Below are 21,591 nucleotides of genomic sequence, written 5' to 3'. Positions count from 1 at the left end.
AATCCTCAGAAGCCAAGATCCTCAAGTAGAATCAGACTAAAATTCTTAGTCATTACTTACTGTGAATTATATATATGTGTGTGTGCGTGTGTGTACATACACACAGGCACACACACACAATGTCTATATACTTTATACAGAGTATGTGAGATTAATGTAAGGAAGCAATTTAAAACTCTTCATCTTTAATCTCCCAGAGTTCCAAGGAAGTTGGCTTGATACTTCCTATTTGGCTTTGGGCTCTGAGCATCAGTGTTGTGTTCTCTCTAGTTCTGAAAATGGGACTTGCCCAGCCAAGAAGATAGAAAAGGCATAGGCAGTTCATAGGGCCTGAGACAAAAAAAAAAAAAAATACAAAATGAATAAGAAAACGGGTAATAATGGGATGATAGTGAAGAAGAAAAATATAATAGCACAAATAACACAATGTTGTGACAACAAAATTGAGATGGTGGGAAATGTGCTATGAAGGGTAGCCTTTTGCATCTCTCCAAAAATAAATAAATAAATAAATAATATAAAAGAAAGAGCACAGAGAAATCAAAATCAGCAAAGTAAAGCCCTAAAATAAAGTCATGATGAAGGAACCAGAATGAGAGTGGAACAACAGAATAATTCAAAGAAAAGAAGAATTTCTAGCTTTTACTTAGGACTTGTTATTTTTTTTTATTGGTCATTCATAACATTACATAGTTCTTAATACATCATATTACACGGTTTGATTCAAGTGGATTATGAACTCCCCCTTTTACCCCGTATACAAATTGCTGTATCACATCAGTTTCCCTTCCATTGATTGACATATTGCCTTTCTAGTGTCTGATGTATTCTGATGTCTGTCCTATTCTCTACTATCCCCCCTCCCCTTTCCTCCCCTCCCCTCCCCTTTTCTCTCTCTACCCCTTCTACTGTAAATCATTTCTTCCATTTGTATTCTCTTGACTTACCCCTCCTTTCCTCTTATATGACATTTTGTATAACCCTGAGGATCGCCTTCCATTTCCATGCAATTTCCCTTCTCACTCCCTTTCCCTCCCACCTCTCATCCCTGTTTACTGTAAATATTCTTCTCAAGCTCTTCGTCCCTACCCTGTCCTTGTTTACTCCCCTTATATCAAAGGAGTCATTTGGTATTTGTTTTTTAAAGATTGACTAGCTTCACTTAGCATAATCTGCTCTAATGCCATCCATTTCCCTCCAAATTCTATGATTTTGTCATTTTTTAATGCAGAGTAATACTCCATAGTGTATAAATGCCACATTTTTTTATCCATTCATCTATTGAAGGGCATCTAGGCTGGTTCCACAGTCTTGCTATCGTGAATTGAGCTGCTATGAACATCGATGTAGCAGTGTCCCTGTAGCATGCTCTTGTTAGGGCTTTAGGGAATAGACCGAGAAGGGGAATAGCTGGGTCAAATGGTGGTTCCATTCCCAGCTTTCCAAGAAATCTCCATACTGCTTTCCAAATTGGCTGCACCAATTTGCAGTCCCACCAGCAATGAACAAGAGTGCCCTTTTCCCCGCATCCTCTCCAGCACTTATTGTTGTTTGACTTCCTAATGGCTGCCAGTCTTACTGGAGTGAGATGGTATCTTAGGGTAGTTTTGATTTGCATTTCTCTGACTGCTAGCGATGGTGAGCATTTTTTCATGTACTTGTTGATTGATTGTATGTCCTCCTCTGAGAAGTGTCTGTTCAGGTCCTTGGCCCATTTATTGATTGGGTTATTTGTTATCTTATTGTCTAATTTTTTGAGTTCTTTGTATATTCTGGTTATTAGGGCTCTATCTGAAGTGTGTGGAGTAAAGATTTGTTCCCAGGATGTAGGCTCCCTGTTTATCTCTCTTATTGTTTCTTTTGCTGAGAAAAAACTTTTTAGTTTGAGTAAGTCCCATTTGTTGATTCTATTTGTTAACTCTAGCTCTATGGGTGTCCTATTGAGGAATTTGGAGCCCGATCCCACAGCGTGTAGATCATAACCAACTTTTTCTTCTATCAGATGCCATGTCTCTGATTTAATATCAAGCTTCTTGATCCATTTTGAGTTAACTTTTGTGCACGGCGAGAGATAGGGATTCAGATTCATTTTGGTGCAAATGGATTTCCAGTTTTCCCAGCACCATTTGTTGAAGACGCTATCCTTCCTCCATTGCATGCTTTTAGCCCCTTTATCAAATATAAGATAGTTGTAGTTTTGTGGATTGGTTACTGTGTCCTCTATTCTGTACCATTGGTCCACCCGCCTGTTTTGGTACCAGTACCATGCTGTTTTTGTTACTATTGCTCTGTAGTATAGTTTGAAGTCTGGTATCGCTATACCGCCTGATTCACACTTCCTGCTTAGTATTGTTTTTGCTATTCTGGGTCTTTTATTATTCCATATGAATTTCATGATTCTTTTATCGATTTCTACAAGAAATGCTGTTGGGATTTTGATTGGCATTGCATTGAACTTATATAGGACTTTTGGTAATATCGCCATTTTGATGATGTTAGTTCTGCCTATCCATGAGCAGGGTATGTTTTTCCATCTTCTAAGGTCTTCTTCTATGTCTTTTTTTAGGGTTCTGTAATTTTCATTGTATAAATCTTTCACCTCTTTTGTTAGGTTGATTCCCAAGTATTTTATTTTTTGGGGGGATATTGTGAATGGAGTAGTTGTCCTCATTTCCGTTTCAGAGGATTTGTCGCTCATATACAGGAATGCCTTTGATTTATGCGTGTTGATCTTATATCCTGCCACTTTGCTGAATTCATTTATTAGCTCTAATAGCTTCTTTGTGGACCCTTTTGGGTCTGCTAGGTATAGAATCATATCATCTGCAAATAGTGATAATTTAAGTTCTTCTTTTCCTATTTTTATGCCTTTAATTTCTTTCGTCTGCCTAATTGCTCTGGCCAGTGTTTCGAGGACTATGTTGAACAGAAGTGGTGAGAGAGGGCATCCCTGTCTTGTACCAGATCTTAGAGGGAATGCCTTCAATTTTTCTCCATTCAGAATGATGCTGGCCTGTGGCTTATCATAGATTGCTTTTACAATGTTGAGGTATGATCCTGTTATCCCTAATTTTTCTAGCGTTTTGAACATAAAGGGATGCTGTACTTTGTCGAATGCTTTTTCTGCATCTATTGAGATGATCATATGGTTCTTATTTTTAAGTCTATTGATGTGGTGAATAACATTTATTGATTTCCGTATATTAAACCAGCCTTGCATCCCAGGGATGAATCCTACTTGATCATGGTGTATAATTTTTTTGATATGTATTTGAATCCGATTCGCCAGAATTTTATTGAGGATTTTTGCGTCAAGGTTCATTAGAGATATTGGTCTGTAGTTTTCCTTCTTTGATGTGTCTTTGTCTGGTTTCGGAATCAGGGTGATGTTGGCCTCGTAGAATGAATTTGGAAGTTCTTCCTCTTTTTCTATTTCCTGAAATAGCTTGAAAAGTATTGGTGTTAGTTCCTCTTTAAAGGTTTTGTAAAACTCTGCTGTATACCCATCCGGTCCTGGGCTTTTCTTAGTTGGTAGTCTTTTGATGGTTTCTTCTATTTCCTCTATTGTTATTGGTCTGTTTAGGTTGTCTATATCCTCCTGGCTCAATCATAGGCAGATCATAGAACTCAAGGAATTTATCTATGCCTTCACTATCTTCTATTTATTGGAGTATAAGGATTCAAAGTAATTTCTGATTATCTTCTGTATTTCTGAAGTGTCTGTTGTGATATTGCCTTTTTTCATCCCGTATGCTAGTAATTTGGGTTCTCTCTCTTCTTCTCTTCGTTAGCATGGCTAAGGGTCTGTCAATTTTATTTATTTTTTCAAAGAACCAGCTTTTAGTTTTGTCAATTTTTTCAATTGTTTCTTTTGTTTCAATTTCATTAATTTCAGCTCTGATTTTAATTATTTCTTGCCTTCTACTTCTTTTGCTGTTGTTTTGCTCTTCTTTTTCTAGGATTTTGAGATGAAGTATGAGATCATTTATTTGTTGGTTTTTTCTTTTTTTGAGGAATGAACTCCAAGCAATGAATTTTCCTCTTAGAACTGCTTTCAATGTGTCCCATAGATTCCGATATGTTGTGTCTGTGTTTTCATTTAACTCTAGGAATTTTTTAATTTCCTCCTTGATGTCTTCTAAAACTCATTGATCACTCAGCAACCTATTGTTCATTCTCCAGGTGATGCTTGCTTTTTCCTTTCTTCTTTTATCATTGATTTTCAGTTTCATTCCATTATGATCAGATAAGATGCATGGTATTATCTCTACCCCTTTGTATTGTCTAAGAGTTGCCCTGTGACATAGTATATGGTCTATTTTTGAGAAGGTTCCATGTGCTGCTGAGAAAAAAGTGTAGCAACTTGATGTTGGGTGGTATAGTCTATATATGTCAATTAAGTCTAGGTTGTTAATTGTGTTATTGAGTTCTATAGTTTCCTTATTTAACTTTTGTTTGGAAGATCTGTCCAGTGGTGAGAGAGGTGTGTTGAAGTCTCCCATGATTATTGTATGTTGGTCTATTAGACTCTTGAACTTGAGAAGAGTTTGCTTGATGAACACAGCTGCACCATTATTTGGGGCATATATATTTATGATTGTTATGTCTTGTTGGTGTATGGTTCCCTTGAGCAGTATGAAGTGTCCTTCTATATCCCTTTTGATTAGCTTTGGCTTGAAATCTATTTTATTAGATATGAGTATGGACACTCCTGCTTGTTTCCGCGGTCCATATGAGTGATATGATTTTTCCCAACCTTTCACCTTCAGTCTATGTATATCTTTTCCTATCAAATGCGTCTCCTGTAGACAGCATATTGTTGGGTCTTGTTTTTTGATCCATTCTACTAGCCTGTGTCTCTTAATTGGTGAGTTTAAGCCATTAACATTTAGGGTTATTATTGAGATATGGTTTGTTCTTCTATCCATATTTGTTTATTGATGTTACTAAACCTGATTTGTTTTCCTCTTTGACTACTTTCCCCCCTTTACTGTCCTACCTCCCATTGTTGGTTTTCAATGTTATTTTCCATTTCCTCTTCCTGTAATGTTTTGCCAAGGATTTTTTGAAGAGATGGTTTTCTAGCTGCGAATTCTTTTAACTTTTGTTTATTGTGGAAGGTTTTAATTTCATCTTCTAACCTGAAGCTTAATTTCGCCGGATACACGATTCTTGGTTGGAGCCCATTGTCTTTCAGTGTTTGAAATATGTTATTCCAGGATCTTCTAGCTTTCAGAGTCTGTGTTGAGAGATCAGCTGTTATCCTGATTGGTTTACCCCTAAATGTAATCTGCTTTCTTTCTCTTGCAGCTTTTAAAATTCTCTCCTTATTCTGTATGTTGGACATCTTCATTATAATGTGTCTAGGTGTGGATCTCTTATGATTTTGCACATTCGGCGTCCTGTAGGCTTCTAGGATTTGGGATTCTGTCTCAATCTTCAATTCTGGGAAGTTTTCTCGTATTATTTCACTGAATAGACTGTTTATTCCTTTGGAATGGAGCTCTGTGCCTTCCTGTATCCCAATGACTCTTAAATTTGGTCTTTTGATATTGTCCCATAATTCTTGGATGTTCTGCTCATGGTCTTAGCAGACTTGCTGAGCTGTCTATGTTCTTTTCCAGTTGAAATACTTTGTCTTCATTGTCTGATGTTCTCTCTTCTAAGTGATCTACTCTGCTGGTAGTATTCTCAATTGAGTTTTTAAGTTGGTTTATTGTTTCCTGCATTTCTAGAATTTCAATTTGTTTGTTTTTTATTACCTCTATCTCCCTGTGAAATTGATCTTTTACTTCCTGGATTTGTTTGTCAATGTGATCTTTCATTGTCTGATTTTGCTGTCTCATGTCTTCCTTGAGACTCCAGATCATCTGAAGCATATATATCCTGAACTCTTTATCTGATATTCCATCTGTTGCAGCTATTACCTCTTCTAAAGTTGAGTTGACCTGCATTGCTTGTGGTCCTTTCTTTCCTTGTCTTTTCATACTGCTCGCGTTTCTTTCTGCTTGGTGCAACTGTTGTGTTTTGAAATTTACCCCCTATTTATTTATGTTGCTCTTGTATACTTGAAAAGTCTCCCTTGCAGGTGCGGGCGGCGGCTGTGCCCCTACTCCAATTGGGGTGACGTGTCTACCACGCTGGCGGCTCTCTGGGCCTGTTCCGGGAGTGGAAGGCGGCTCTGCTCTGTCCCTATTCCAATTGGGGTGTCGTGACTACAATGCTGGCAGGTCGCTGGGCCTGTTCCGGGCGTGGGCGGTGGGCTTGGCTGGCGGGATTCCACCTAATGGCAGTCCCTAACCTCCCTGCTTGCTAATTAATGGCTTCTCTGAGGCGCCACGCCTTCTGTAGCTGCCGGGCAGGCCGCGTGAATCAGTTGGCCTGGATCTCCGGGGTCCTGCTGCTGGCTGTTTTGATGTTGCAAGCTGTTGGAGAGTGGTGGTGTATTCTTCAGCTTTCCCGGATGGTGGCCGCTGACTGCCTGGATGAAGTGTCCGCTGTTTTGATGTTGCACTCTGAAGGAGAGTGGCGGTGTATCCTTCAGCTTTCCTGGATGGTGGCCGCTGACTGCCTCGGTGGAGTGTCCGCTGTGGGGGATGGGACTGTACCGCTTCCTTCCCCTTCTGAGATCCTGTGCTCGGCCCAAGGGTCCGTGTGGGCTTGGCTGGTGGGATTCCACCTAATGGCCTTCCCTAACCTCCCTGCTTGCCAATTAATGGCTTCACTGAGGCGCCACGCCTTCTGTAGCCGCAGGGCAGGCCACGCGACTCAGTTGGCCTGGATCTCCGGGGCCCTGCTGCAGGCTGCTGGGATCCCTGGCACTCTATCCTAGGACTTGTTATTTGCTTATCACCGTTCTAAGCTCACTTCTACGTTTTAACTCATTTAACAGACACTCTTCATGTATCAACTCAGGATGAAAGGCATATATTTAATTTAACTTTTCTGAATAATAATAATAATAATAATAATTTTTAAAGCATGCAGCTATAAAGAACCCACTGATTACTGAGAAAAATCCATAAGGAAAATTCTGCCTAAGCACATTCCAGAAAATATTTTGAATTATAAGAATGAAAAACAATTTGGTTAGGCTCTGATGTAATCTCACAAAATGAAATACTCAAAGAAAGTGGAGTGGTACATATTTCTTGGAGAAAGAATAACACACCCAAATAGATATTCATGTCTCAATTCAAGAAGAAAATTCCAAGTATACAATGGCACAGAAAATATACCCTCCTTTAAAAATATTATTGAAGATTATATAGGAAACATCTGACAATGAATTGCAGCAGTGATTTTTAAGTTATGGCTTTTGTACCCCCACAAGCACCACATGGGAACTTATTAGAAGCACAAAATTTCAGGGCCAACCCCAGAAAAGCTGAATCAGACACTATGGGGCGGGGGATCCAGCAGTTTCTTTTAACAAGCCCTCCAGGCAATTCTGATACATGCTCAAATATGAGAGCCACTGGATTATATAAATGAATTTAAAAAATTGGAGGGTCAGTGCACAAATTTAATCTTTTAAAAAATTAATCACATATTGAAACTTAAATAATTATTGGAAGTTGAGTTTTAAAACTGAATTATATTATCAAAAAATAGTCCTAAAACAGTATCCACAAATATAAATGAAATTTTAAAAGAAAATTACTTTAGCAAAGAATAATTAATGAGAAATAACAACAGTTGGTGGGTGGAGTTTCAGGTGTTCAAAACTGCTTAGCTGAAATAGGATATTGTTTTAAAGTGCCAATTTTTTGACTTTGATAAGTGTTTAAATATAGATTGAAACAGGCTTTTGAAAAATTTAAGGCTAAGTACTATTTGAAGTAATAAAAATTTAGAAGAGGACAAGTACTATGTAATTTCCTCATTGATAATCTCTAGTAATCCTCACTGATATATTTCCTGTTGTTAGACTGGCAGGAATGAAGTACACCATAAACATTGAATGAATGTTCAAAATTGAGGCCTAATGTAAGAAATGTGGTTTTATAATATAATTGGAAAACAATATATGAAAGTCATAATAAGCAATATAGTGTTCAAATGCATAGAATTTTGAAGAAACACATTTTGAGATAGGAAAATTAATTGACATTTATCTGCCTGAGTCTTCCCACCTGTGTAAGAATAAGAATGCCACTTTCAGAGAGTTTTTAGTGATGATTAAGTTAAATGTTACATAAAAAACTACGGATAATATTTATGGTACATCTTCTTTACAGTGGTTACATAAACAGTTCCAGAATATTTCCATACTGGAAAAATTACTAAGAAGCTAGAATACAAAAATTAGATTGTTTAAAAATCAGCAAATAAGTTTTATACCAATTTTGGTTGTGAATGTAAATATATATTAATTGGTAGGAAACTGAATTCAACAATATATTTAAAAAGTTAGGCATCTTAACCATGAAAGGAACTATCCAGGAATGCAAGGATGGCTTAACATTATCAACCTTATTAACATAATGTATTATATACCAATGTCTAATATGAAAAGGTTAAAATTACCTCAAAGTGATCTGAAAAAGCACTCTAAATTTTTAATATCAATTTGTTTGAAAATTGTAGAAACTAAAGTTCTTTATTATAAATATCAATTATTATAATTGAGAATATTGATCTTAAAAATTCCCAGTCTTACTTAATAGCTTGTTTTTAAAAGTATTCTCATAAAATAGATATAAAGACAAGGATATAAATGGGAGCATTGTTATTTAATATTGTTTTGGAAGTTATGTCAAACATATAATATGAAAGAAGAAATACACATGTTTATTTATTTTTTATTGATTTTATTTTTTTAAATACACGACAGCAGAAAAATATTAAACGCTTCATGAATTTGCATGTCATTTTTGCGCAGGGACCATTCTAATCTTCTCTGTATCTTTCCAATTTTAGTATATGTGCTGCTAAAGCGAGCGCAAAATACACATTTTTAGAGAATAAAATTATTGTTTTTGCAGTTGCTGTCCTTATATATGTAGGAAACATAAATTTTAAATCTCAGAAATCATGAAAGTGTGGGATGGTCAGATGACAATGGTGATGGTTAGGTATTAGAGAAGCTGCCTTTTAGTTAAGAGTTCCTACATGTTGGCACTGAACTAAACAGCTCTCACAAACAACCACTGCATAAATGAGGAAAATAATACCAAAGACTTGGGTCCGTTGTTGTTTGATGACAGATCTGACTGATTCAAAAGTATGGTTCTTGGACACAGTGCTTTCCTTCTACAGCAGAGATAAACTTCAGTTGCATTCCTATACATCAGCAAAATATAAATAAAATACTTAATCTTAACAAAATGTATATGGGACAGAAAGAAACATAACTACTTGGGCATAGAGAAGCAGATTTGAATATAATAAAAAGCATATTATGCTCTTAGCATAACAAGACTCATTCTAGTAAATATGTCATTTCAATTGTTATAGATTTAATTAGATCACAAAACTAAAATTATTTTAATGTAGGGGAGCAAAAGTGAACAGGAAAAAAATCTTACTAAGAAAATTTTATTCACTTTTAGATATTAGTTGTCCCCCAAAAGTTCCTGTATGAGAAAGTGTAAGAAAGTTTAGAGATGAGATGATTGGATTATAAAAGGATTAACCTAATCAGTGTATTAATCCCCTGGTAGGGATTAACTTGGTGGTAACTGTAGGCAGGTAAGCTATGGCTGGAGGAATTGGGTCCCTGGGGGCATGCCACTGGGGTTTAGACTTTGTCCTTATTGAACAGAGCTCTCTGTCTGCTTCTTCATGGCCACTTGGGCACCTTTCCTCCACCCTGATGATCTGCTTTACCTCATTCCCCAATGAATGGACTTGGCTGTCTGTGGACTGAGAACTCTGAAACCATGAGCCCACAAATAAACTTTCCCCCTTTAATTGTTCTTATCAGATCTTTTTGGTCACAGCTGAGGAAAAAAAGCAGTGAAAAGGACATATACAAGAAATGATTTAAACTCAATTCAGAATTATGATAACTAAAACAATGTTTACTGGCACAAGAACTCAAGGATAAAGCCAGTGGAAACAGAACCCTGAAACAGATTCTAATCCCTCAAATATAACATATTATAAAAGAAGACTTTCAGATCAGTGGGGATAATATATTTTATTTAATAAATAATGGATGAGTAAAGCTATTTAGAGGAAAATGTGAATGTTTTCTTTTTTTCTATACATCAAAATAAATTATAGATTAATAACTTAAAAAACAAGTACACTAATTAAAACTATTCAAAAAGGAAAGAAAATGACAAATATTTGCCTTGTTTGAAAAAAATGGGAAAGAAAAGGTTTCTAAAGAAAAAAAAGAATGCAAACATTTCAGGGAAGACATTAGAGATATTCAACAACATGGTTATTTTAAAACTTCTATATCTGAAAAAAACCATGAGTAAAATTAAAAAGATGGCATAAACCTGTGTTCATAAGATAAGAGTAATACAGTTGCTTCGGAGTCAAGGTACATGCACTCCTCAAGAGAGAATACCAGGTAATAAAATAGCCATATCATCAGCAAAAGCTTTACAGTCAACACACTAACACAGATGGGTTTGCTGTCACCCAGCATCTCTCACTGTAGGTTTATAGTGTGCCATTAAGGTGTGAGTCAATAAAAGCCACTTTACACTGCTCTGACTTATATGAAACAGATTTTTTGAAAGTTTTTTTGAGCACTAGATGGAAAACAGCTGATAACCACAAATGAAAACTCTTCGAACCAAGTATGCAGAGACATGTAAAGTGAAGCAACAGCAAGCTACTTTTAAGTATCAAAGTGTTAAAATATTTTAAAGGAAATATGTCATTCAAACATGGTACTCGAGTAGAAATTTTTATATTATAATTTGGAATATTGTGAAGAAAACATTATTCCTTACATGATTCAGCAGTGTCATTTAGGAATCTCGCTTAATTTACTATTGGTGTTAGAGTCTCTTTATTTCCCATATATTCCTTAGTATAGTTATTTTTCTAGATTTCAGTGTAAGAACTCCCTGAGATATTCTAAGCATTCTGAGAAATTTTATGCAAAAATTTTAGTCATGAATATTTGAAAGTATCTTCATTTTGTCTTCATAGTTAATGATAATCTGATCTGGCATAAAATTTTTGCATTGAAAATCACCTTTAACTAAGTATTTTTAAACCAATATTCCAATTTATTTTGTAAGATGTTAAGAAATGTGATCCCAATTGCTCTCATCTACTCGTTTGTATATGTGACTAAATGAATATGTGTGTGAATACACACACACACACACACACACACACACTCACAGAATATACATATCACACACATACATTTCAAATTCTTTTATGTAGGGTGTATTTGTTATCATCTCTTGTGATCTGATTTTTACAATGAAGATTTTCCTTTCAATTTATTGTTGAATATTCAAGATTTTTCTATCTGGAAAGTTTACTTTCAGCTTTGGAAATTCTCAGGCATTTGTCATTTTTTTCTCCATTCTTTTAGTCATTCTACTCTTTAATTTATGTTATAGTTTAGATATAAGCTGTCTTCCAAAAGCTCATGTGTGAGAGGATGCAAGCAAGTTTAGAGGTTATGTGATTGGGTTAATATAATCGTTGTGTTAACTGGGTGGTAAATGTAGGCATGTAGGGTGTGGCTGGAGCAGGTGGGTCTCTGGGGGCATGCCTTTGGGGTATATATTTCATTCTGGAGACCAAACTCTGTCTCCTTCCTAGTTGCCATATTCTGAGATACTTTTCTCTGCTGCACCTTTCCACCATGATGTTCTGCCTCATCTGGGCCCCAGAGTAGTGGAGTTGGCCCTCTATGGACTAAGATCTCTGAAACTGTGAACTCCGAATAAAATTTTCCTTCTCTAAGATTTTTTAGTCAGGTCTTTTGGTCACAGTGTCAAAAACGCTGACTAAAACAATTTCTTCTTTTTTCTCCTTTATTAATTTAATTGTTTTCTTTTGGGGGAGATGTCTGTGATATATACCTTTAACTTATTTTTTATTGGTCATTACATTTTAATTTTCTTGTAACTTTTTGTTCTTTTTTATTGTGTTCTAATCTTTTGAAAGTAGTGCCTTCTTTCAGTCTCTAAAGGTATTAACTGTTTTTTTCAATTCTTATTGAATCTCTGTTTCCTATAGATCATGATTCATTTCTTTATCTTAATGATTTGTTTTGGTTTCTCTAGTTCATGTAGAAAACTTCTGAAAATTTCTGGGTTTTGGAAACCTCTCAAATTAGTTTCAAGTGTAAGATATTAAAATGTTAATCAGAATTTCTGCATATTTGAGTGAAGTTGATCCAATAGAGAGCTTTAGAGCAGAGGGATTGAGTGTAAGCAGTCCTTTCTGTCCTGGGGTTCACAAATGTATCTCAAGGACTTTTCTTAGGCGATAACCAGTTTCTTATAAGAATCATCCAGTCTCATTATGGAAGCATATAATGTGCTATAAAAAGGAGAATGGAAGGCAAAGGTAGTTCCAGATTCAATATGCAGACATTGTTTTATTTGTTTCCCTATTTTAATCCCCATTTCAGTCACACCCTGCCACTTGTTTTGATATCTCATATATCTGTGGTACTTTTGTATCAAGAAACCAAATCTCTAATTCTCAGTGGAGAAACCTGGTTGTATATGTGTGGTGTGCCACTGGGGTCCAGTGGACTACCCACCATCTTCAGAAAATGTCCCCTAAGCCCATCACTGCACTCCACAGTCTCCTGCTCCCCACTCTAGCAGCTACTCTTGGGTTCTATATGGTGAGCGCTCTTAGTTACAGCAAAGTCAGTTACCAGAGCTCAATCTACTTTACGTCTTCCAAAATTTCTTACCTACAGATGATGACTTCCTTATTTTGTCTTCATAAATTTTTGCTTATTTATTTATTTACAGTTGTTTAGATGATTTTAGGAAGGAGTATGTATGTATGATAGATATGCCATGTTTAAACAAAATACATATTATGTTTAATATTATTAAAAATAATCTGAAAATTTTCAATATAGGTAAATCTTGCTATTCACAAAATTAAATCTCAGTGTCCACAAAGGACTGGAAAAAACACATTTTATGAAATATTGTCTTAAGAATACATTTTATAATTATTATAAGTGTAAGTAATACAGTGTACATGCATGTACCTGTGTATGTGTTTTAATGTGTGCATATATATCTATACATAATTAAAATTGATAAATTAATAGTAATTTTTCTTATGCAAGAAAAACATTCCCTATACTATGGGCATTTAGGTTTCTAGATTTTGTTAGCCCTTTGTGTCATTGCATCATGACAGAAAACTGTACTTCTATCCTAAATGATGCTTTTCTTCATTTATACATATCAATTTAGCCTCATTTGTTTGTCCTTATTTATTTCTGCACAATTTTGAAACTCTGAGAGGGGAGGAGTAATGACAGGAAATCTGATTAAGGACTTGGTATTCTACCAGGTAATTCAGCATAATACAGCACTGCTCTGTGACTTTCTAAATCTAGAACATTGAGGAATGAAACGCGTTTCCATGCTATCATGTCATCAACATAAAATGAATGCTTTTTCCCTGTCCACTGTCCACTCACCTTCTAGAATTTCTGGTTGTCCTTCCCTGAATTGTAATGCTATAAAAGGATAGTCATGTAGGAACTTAAAATTTTAAAAACGGGAAACTTGAAAAACAGTGCTGTGTGACTGACATACTGATTTTGGCTTTTTGATAATTTTTTATCAAAGATGAAGCCTCAGTAGGCATAACATTACTAGTGGTTAAGGTATTGTTGAAGGTAAAAGGGAAGCCATCTTTTAGGGGAAATTGTTAAACCACTATCAAAGAGAAATTAATTATTTTTATCTTCTTAATTTTGAGGACAAATCAAGTAATGAGATTAGTGGCAGTGAATACTTATTATGATAAGTCTGTCAGAGTTAGTCACATGTGATGAACTAGGTAATAACTAAATACACAGTTCAGCACTACTAAAGGAGAGGTTTAAAGATGGCAGAATGCTCAGGAAAACAATGAAATAAGGTGAATTAAAAGGAAAGTGATTGGCAGTACCATTGGAGAGGCAACCAGAGACTGTATGGGTCATACATGAGTTTTTTATTTTATTATAATTTTTAAGACAGCGATCTGATCTGACTTCTACTTAAATAAATATCAGACTGGCAACTGTGTGACAGGTGGATCAGAAAATATAATAATGGAGACGAGTAAATGATTTTGAAGGCCAAGGGCATGAATGTAAGCAAGAGAGGATGGTAGCTTAGACCACTGAAGTAGCAATGGGGTCAGTGGATGGGTGAGGTATTGTGTTCAGGGTATGTCTGTCATTCAGGAAAGTTGGTGGGAGTGAGTGATGGATTGCATGTGGGAGACGAGGAAGGGGAGTTAGAGTGACTTCACGTAGTTCAGGCCAAGCTTCTGAATGAGTGATGGTGCCATTTAAAGTAAACTCTGGGAAAAAACTTTCTGGCAGGAGAATAAGTAGAACCCAATGTTTTATTTATGGAAGCATCTATTAGATAATCGAGAGAGCATGTATAGCCACTAAATGAACATTTGATTCTGAAGCTCTATGAAAAGAAAAAGCTGAAGGCACAACTTGAACATTCAATTGAAAGGGCATGACAATTAAGTCATGCCAAAGAAATTAACTAGGAAATGTATGTGGATTAAGAAAAGACTAAGAAAAGATTAAGAAAAGACTAAGATTATAAATCTCGACAGTTTATAATCAATAAGAGCAAGAAGATCCAGCAAAGTAAGCCGAGAGAAGGAAGATCAGAAGAAGGCATGATATAGGAAGTGAAGTATGACAGGTTTGCACATATCTATGCACCAAGGAGAGGATATGACTTCCTCAGGGAAATGGACTGAAGGTCTCCTTAAAGCAGTAGTGATGGAGGTACATAAATCTTGAAGGTTTTAAACTTATAAAAAATTAGCAAACTACCATCCACCCCTCTTAGAGACCAAACCTTACTTCTTTTTAAAGTATGTATATTCTTAAAGGAATTATGCCATATAAACTCAAAGTATGCAAATAATATTTCACAACTTTTAAAGCCACTGTGTCATGGTCACAATACTCCTGCATAGCAAATGCTTGTAAGTTTTATTACCCAAAGTTTATAGATGAGGAAAATAAGATTAATAGATCTGCCTCAAAGCCAGTAGGCACTGGTAAGTTTCAAAGTTGGGAACAGACTCCTTTTCTTCTGAATTCCTATTTCCTACTCTTTTATTCCAGAATGTAATACAATAGAATATGTGGGAAATGCTGAAACAATTCAAAGAGAGTTCTATAGGCACTCCATGCAAGGAGCAGTCACTTCTCATTGGAATGGTCAAGGAAGGCTTTGGGGAAGTTAGCATTTTTTTCCTATTGCATTATGGACGCTTAAAGGACAGCTTATTAAAATTATAAAATAGCACCCCAAAAAGATAAATGATTTGTTCTCTGTTACAAAACCCAAGATGAGAGTTTACTGTGACATTGTAAACAACATAGGTTTTATTACTCAGGTAACTGACCCCAAAGGCCCACATGCTGGAGCCTTGATCCCCAGATTGATGCTATTGGGGGAAGATGGAAAATTTAAGACATGGGGCCTAGTGGGAGGTCTTCCAGTCATTGGGCGCATGTTCTGGAAGTGACCATGTGTGACCCTGGTCTCTTCCTTTTGGGAGAGGTAGAATTTAATGAGAAGTTGAAAAAAGGTGGTTCTACAATAAACCTTCCACATATCCAGTACTGTGGATGACACTGCCCCAGTTTTTGTCTTTGCTGGCAGCTACAGTAGGCTGTGAACCACCATGCTCAGCTCCTTATACCCCTATGTAATGCCAAGCTCTTTCTTGCATTTCTGCCTATGTAATGTTCTCTCAAGCTTCAGTCCGGGGTTTTTATTTATATTTCCCAAACTATTTTAGAAGCCCTTCCTTCTGGGTCCAGGCATCCTATGTGTCCTGTGGATCTCTCTGTCAGTCATCTGTATATCATATCATGTTCTGTTTCTAATTTCTTGTATGTGTTCCTTGACAGAAAGCTTCAGGAGAACAGGGGCTTGCCTGGCATATCAGTGGTGTCTCTTGCAACACACTAGGGTACAGTGGTCTCCAACACTGATCACTCCTTAATCTTATGGAGCAGCATGTAGCAGATGCTCAGTGGATTATTTATATTGCTCTTATGATTATCATTGTTAACGAGTTTATTTACTTTAGCTCATTTTGTTCCAAATTCTTCATACTTAATGCATACATCTGAGATAATATTTATTTTACTTATTTTTACTATTTAAAGTGTAAGCTTCTAGAGTGAAGATTGCCATAATTTTATGGTATATAAAACCTCCTGTGAGCTCAGTAGGTATCAAAGAATAATTCTCAGGCTATGAATGATAATAATTTAGAGTCTGTGTTTCCTTCAAAAGCAAATGTTTCCTCCAACTTTACCCTTAAAATTCAACAGGAAAATTGAAAAGATGACTTGTGAACTTCTTGTCATATATATATTTCATGAAATAGTATGTTATTCCTGGAAAATTATTATTAAATAATTTTGTTTCTGAACTGTACAGATACCAAGAAATTTGGGGGCTGCAGGCTTTCACATAATGCAAATGACATATATCATACAAGCAAGACACTTGCATTTTAATACGTGTGAATTCATGCAAGAAAGAGAACGGGATTGAGAGAGCTGGATAAATGTCTTACAAAAAAGCAATAAACATACAAATCCTCCAGGAAAACTGGGGCAGTAATTTAATCACATATTGACAATATCTATATTCCTAGATAAATGCAAAAGACCTTCCAATTTATAAATCTCTTATGACCTTCTTCAGCTCCCTGCCCATATTCTTTAAAGCCTTTGGCTGGTGAACACAGAGGCAAAGATTTACACTTTAAAGGCTTAACTGCCATTTTGCAGTATGTATGGAGGTAATTATACTATATTAAAAAGGGGTATCTTGTGAGAGGAATAGTTTAGTTAGAGTATAGATGAATAACAATACCATTTCTTTAATGTAGCATATGCAATTCTGTGTTGATTTTCTGTATTTCTTTTTAATAGATTTCAGGTCAGAAAATACCTGTCTGATCTCAGAGACACCTTATAATTAGAAAGTTCAAAGTCCTCCTTTTTAAACATTCTAAAAAATCATTCCTATAAGTTTAGTCAGGAAAATATGAAATAACTTGTGATAATGTACCTTTTTTCTCAGTCAAAAAAAAAAACCTTGAAATCGGTGAATATTATTACATTATTAATCTTTTAAAAGATTAACCTTTGTAGACAGCCTAGATTTGTAATGTGTTTGTTCTTATTCTAAGTGCAGTTGTGTTCAGCACCATGGAAAGTTTTATGATTGAATGTATGTAATTATAGTATATGGTGGTTTAAAAATAACTGGAGGGATTGAATGAAGTTTTCCACTAGTTAATCTTTAATGAAGATCTTAAATCTGTACTTTAAATACACACAAAACTAGTTATAATGATCTCATTAGTGCCTTATTGAGGTTATCTATTTTAGTATTTGTCAGGAGAATTCGGGTGGAAATAAACTCCTTAACATATTTTAGAGAGGTTGTAGATCATTTACTCAGTTAAAAGACATACCATAGCTGAGTAATTGTTGTGCAAACAAAGATGCAAACTGGAAGCCACAGACTGCTTGTTGTTAAATATAGTCCATTCTAAAAATAAGCTTCCCTGCCTGTGACCTCTATCATATTTTTATCCTTTAATTAATTTTGCCATAAAATAATTTTAAAATGTAGAAGAAGTTGGAGAAAAAGTAGAGAATAAACAAAACCATAAGTTGGGTTTTTCTGTGACCCAACTTAGAGTAAAATTGAATTCAGACATTTCATAGGTGTTCAAAACTTGGGTTTTTTTAAAGAGGAAAATGTGCTTGTTTGCCTTTGACAAAATCTGTTGCCCTAAGTTCAAATTTCAGAAAGAAAAAGAAAAATCTGTCGAAGAGTCTCACAATTATCTCAGGGTATCAGTTTGCTCTTATAAAGGAGCATGCTGTGCTGTCAGGGCAAATGAAACTAAGGTTACTGATATAAATATACTTCAGGGAAAAGAACACAGTGAATGTCACATCATAAGGGAACAGGTTCAGATCCATTATTCAAAATGTGGAAATCCTTCCACTTGAATATTGTGATCCAGTGGTTCACCAAGTGGGAGAATGAGGAATAAAACTATTTGGGGGTGTGGTAAAGTAGAAAGCCCCCAGTGAGTAGGGAATTCACTGAAAATGGTCTATATATTTAAGCCCTAATAGTTTGTTTTCTGTGTCATTTCAATCTGCATTAACCCATTAAGTTCCAAGTTTTTAGTTCTTCAAATATTTCAATAAAATCCACACAGATGTGCTAATATCAATTGAAAATAATAGTCTAGAGCTTATAATTATCATATTAATTAGTATAAATATAATTAGTACATTATAATATAATTAATTCTTATTATATAATTATGTTATATAATTACATTATATTATATATTGTATTCAAGTTTTCATAGGCGCTCCATATCTGGGGCTTTGGGACAAAATGGATTAATATGCTTGATGCTTTTACAGGGTTTTCAAAATATACTATCTAGCAGAGTACGGAGAATATGTAGATTTCTTGAAAAATACTGAATTTAAACTGTCAACCACTTTGACTTTCATTATGTTTTTACTTCCAATATATACATTACACTTCTAAGGTGACAAGAGGAGGCTGTGACATCTGGTTGGTCTCTAAAGCCTAAGGAACCTACCTCCTTAATGTTTTTCAGAGATGGCCCCTGTCTTCCAAGCCCACAGAGTTATCTCTAAGAATACTATCATTTTCCTACCCATTTCTAATTCTTTCATTTTTCTCCTATCTTCTTTCTCTTCTCTCTATACTACATTCAGTTTTCTTTCATTCTTCAAAGTCTTTGTGCCCACCAGCTCATCCTGAGAGCTGTCTGTCAATAGTTTTCCCTCCTGCCCCAGATTTTGCTGTGCTTCTGCCAAAGGGTAACACCCTCTTGTCTTCAGAGGTACCCTGCTCTTCAACTCCATGCCTTGTCTCTTGTCTGGGAAATCCCAGTTTCCAGAAATGTACAAGCACATCTTTTTCTGAATTCTCTAGCTAAATTAGATGTTCATTGTGCTCCTATCAAAGGACATTTTCTTTTGTATGGTTATTATTTGTTTGTATCTCTCTCATAGTAGTTTGAATGCCCTAAATGCACTAAAATGCCCTGATGATCAGTTTGTAATATTTTGTTAATAAACTCAATACTATGTAGTTGTGGGCTCTGGATAAATGCTTTGGAGCAGATAGTAAGTAAAAAGCAGAAGTTTTTCCGACTAAAATTGCTTCAAACATGTAAGAGTTTGTGACAGAACTTATTTTACTAATTCCCCTTTAGAATGTTCATCTAGGCAAAGCTGACTCTTGAAGAACTTAAGGAGATGAAGTTTATCTTTGTTTCTCTAGCTTCTTTGAGCAGACAAATTGACAATGTCTATATTGCCTTTCTTCATTTGAGCCATATATTTGTTTCCCAAGCTCTACCCTTAGGTAGTGATTGCTTATATAGCAAAATTTTCTGATCCTTCTCTCAAAGCAGAATTTATGTGTCCTATGTTAATGAGAAACAGTATAAATGGCTTAGCTAATGAACTTTCACAGACAATGTATGCATGTTTTAATTAGATATTTATAGAGATATGTGATTTAACCCAAGCGAAGGGCTCTAAAATAAGCTATGTCAGCACTTGGTGAAGATATGCAAGAAGGCACAGATAGAGAAGGGAGAGGATCAAGGATCAGGGACTCTATAGATAGGCCACTGGGGATCTAGGATGGCTCTCAATAGCATGATCATCAGTACTTCCTTTGGGAAGACCAGAATCCTAGTAGGAAATTGTTTAAGGTTTCTACTGCCCTCCTACATACTTTTCTCCCCTCTTTTCTGTTAACAAATCTTGAGACCCAGCTATATGCCTGGCATGCCACTGGAGAGATGTAAAGAAAACGCACATTGGCTCAGCCTTCATGGTGCTTATCATCCAGTATGAAAACAACTCTTAGACGTCTAAGTAGATATGCTGAGTGAAATGAAGAAAACTATCAATTGGATGAGCTCATATCTCTGATATTTCAATTTACTATCCATGGTGTTAGTGTTTACACACTATTTTACAAGTAGTTCATACACTACAATTTGTGTGATTTGAGTGTCAGATAATGGCAGTTTTTGTTCAAATATAAGATGCCTCTGAATGTAAGGAAATCCTCCCTTTTCCAGTTATAAAATTGAAAGACTCAAAGAGTGACAAGGCCACTAGTAATATAATACATAGCCCTTGTGCCAGATTACTCCAAATTGTAATAACCTGAAATCCAATGATTCTGACACATTCAAATTATTACCAAAACAAATGTTATTAAAGATTTTGTGTGAATAATAAAATAGAAGATAAAAACTAGCAGTAATTTTATCATCTAGATCTAATCATCATTAATATATACACATACCTTCATGCATTATATATTTATAAGTTTACACACATACACACCAAAAATATATATTTTATCAGCATTGAAAACATACCATAGGTTCAGTTGTATTCTCATTTATTTCACCAAAAATTGTAAATACTTCATCATGCAATTAAAATATATGTAACAGTATCTTTTGTATTAATTGCATAATATGCCTAAATTGCCTAGCATATAAAAATAGCAAACAATCTTAAAATCTATCATTAGGCACTCAAAGATATAGACTTTGGAACAAATTGGGGGTCAGTCAGAGCTGTTAACAAGCATATGCTTTTAGAAGGGTTATCTTAGTTTGTTTTGTGAGACTCTAACAGAATACCCCGGATAGAGTAATTTAAAACAAAAAGAAATATGTTGGCTCACAGTTCTGGTAGTTGAAAAATCCAAAATCCAAGTACCAGCACCTGGTGAAGGCCTTCATGTTGCATTATAATATGGCCAAAAGTATCACAAAGCAGGAAGACAGAGAGAGAAGAGAGCTCTAAGGGGGGCTAATGAACTCCTGTGAAAATGAACCCATTTCTGAGGTAACAGCATTGGGCCATTTGTGAGAACAGAATATTTGTGACCTGAATGTTTCTTAGAGATTTTACTTTCTAGTACTATCCTAATGGAAGTTAAATTTCAACATCATGTTTGGCAGGTACAAACATACAAATTGTTGCTGTAGCTAATAATGCATCTTCCTAAGGAATAGCTGATTGCTGAGACAGGCCTTCCTAGTTAGTATGATCTTTAAACAAGCACAAATTTTGATCCCCTTCTACAACCAGTGGGGACCCTGTGCTCAGCTAATGAAGCTGACAAGAGAACCAAGTGATTGCTTCCATGATGCTCTGACACCACACTTTAATGCTTCTCCTCTCATTTAATCCTTGAAAAAGAATCCTGTAAACACTTGATCCAGGACTCAGAGAGAAGAGGTTGTCCACAAATGTGACTGAAGGGGCATCAGAAGAAAAGGATTCTGGTGTGATTTTAAGTACAA

The 21,591-nt window shown here is 35.5% G+C and overlaps 1 protein-coding gene and 1 non-coding gene across 2 annotated transcripts in view; one reads left to right on the top strand and one right to left on the bottom strand.

Annotated features, from left to right (window-relative positions):
- Dpyd (dihydropyrimidine dehydrogenase) overlaps positions 1-21,591 on the top strand; it is an 803,780-nt gene that overhangs the window by 579,843 nt on the left and 202,346 nt on the right. The gene's annotated exons all lie outside the window — the stretch shown is intronic.
- On the bottom strand, positions 8,840-8,946 carry LOC113191623 (U6 spliceosomal RNA). The gene has a single exon (XR_003301915.1). It is a non-coding gene; the product is annotated as a U6 spliceosomal RNA (small nuclear RNA).

The sequence above is a fragment of the Urocitellus parryii genome, chromosome 11 (genome assembly GCF_045843805.1).
Source record: "Urocitellus parryii isolate mUroPar1 chromosome 11, mUroPar1.hap1, whole genome shotgun sequence".
NCBI classification, from domain to species: Eukaryota; Metazoa; Chordata; class Mammalia; order Rodentia; family Sciuridae; genus Urocitellus; species Urocitellus parryii.
The sequence above is the reverse complement of the archived record's forward strand: the minus strand, read 5'-3'. Positions and strand labels throughout refer to the sequence as shown.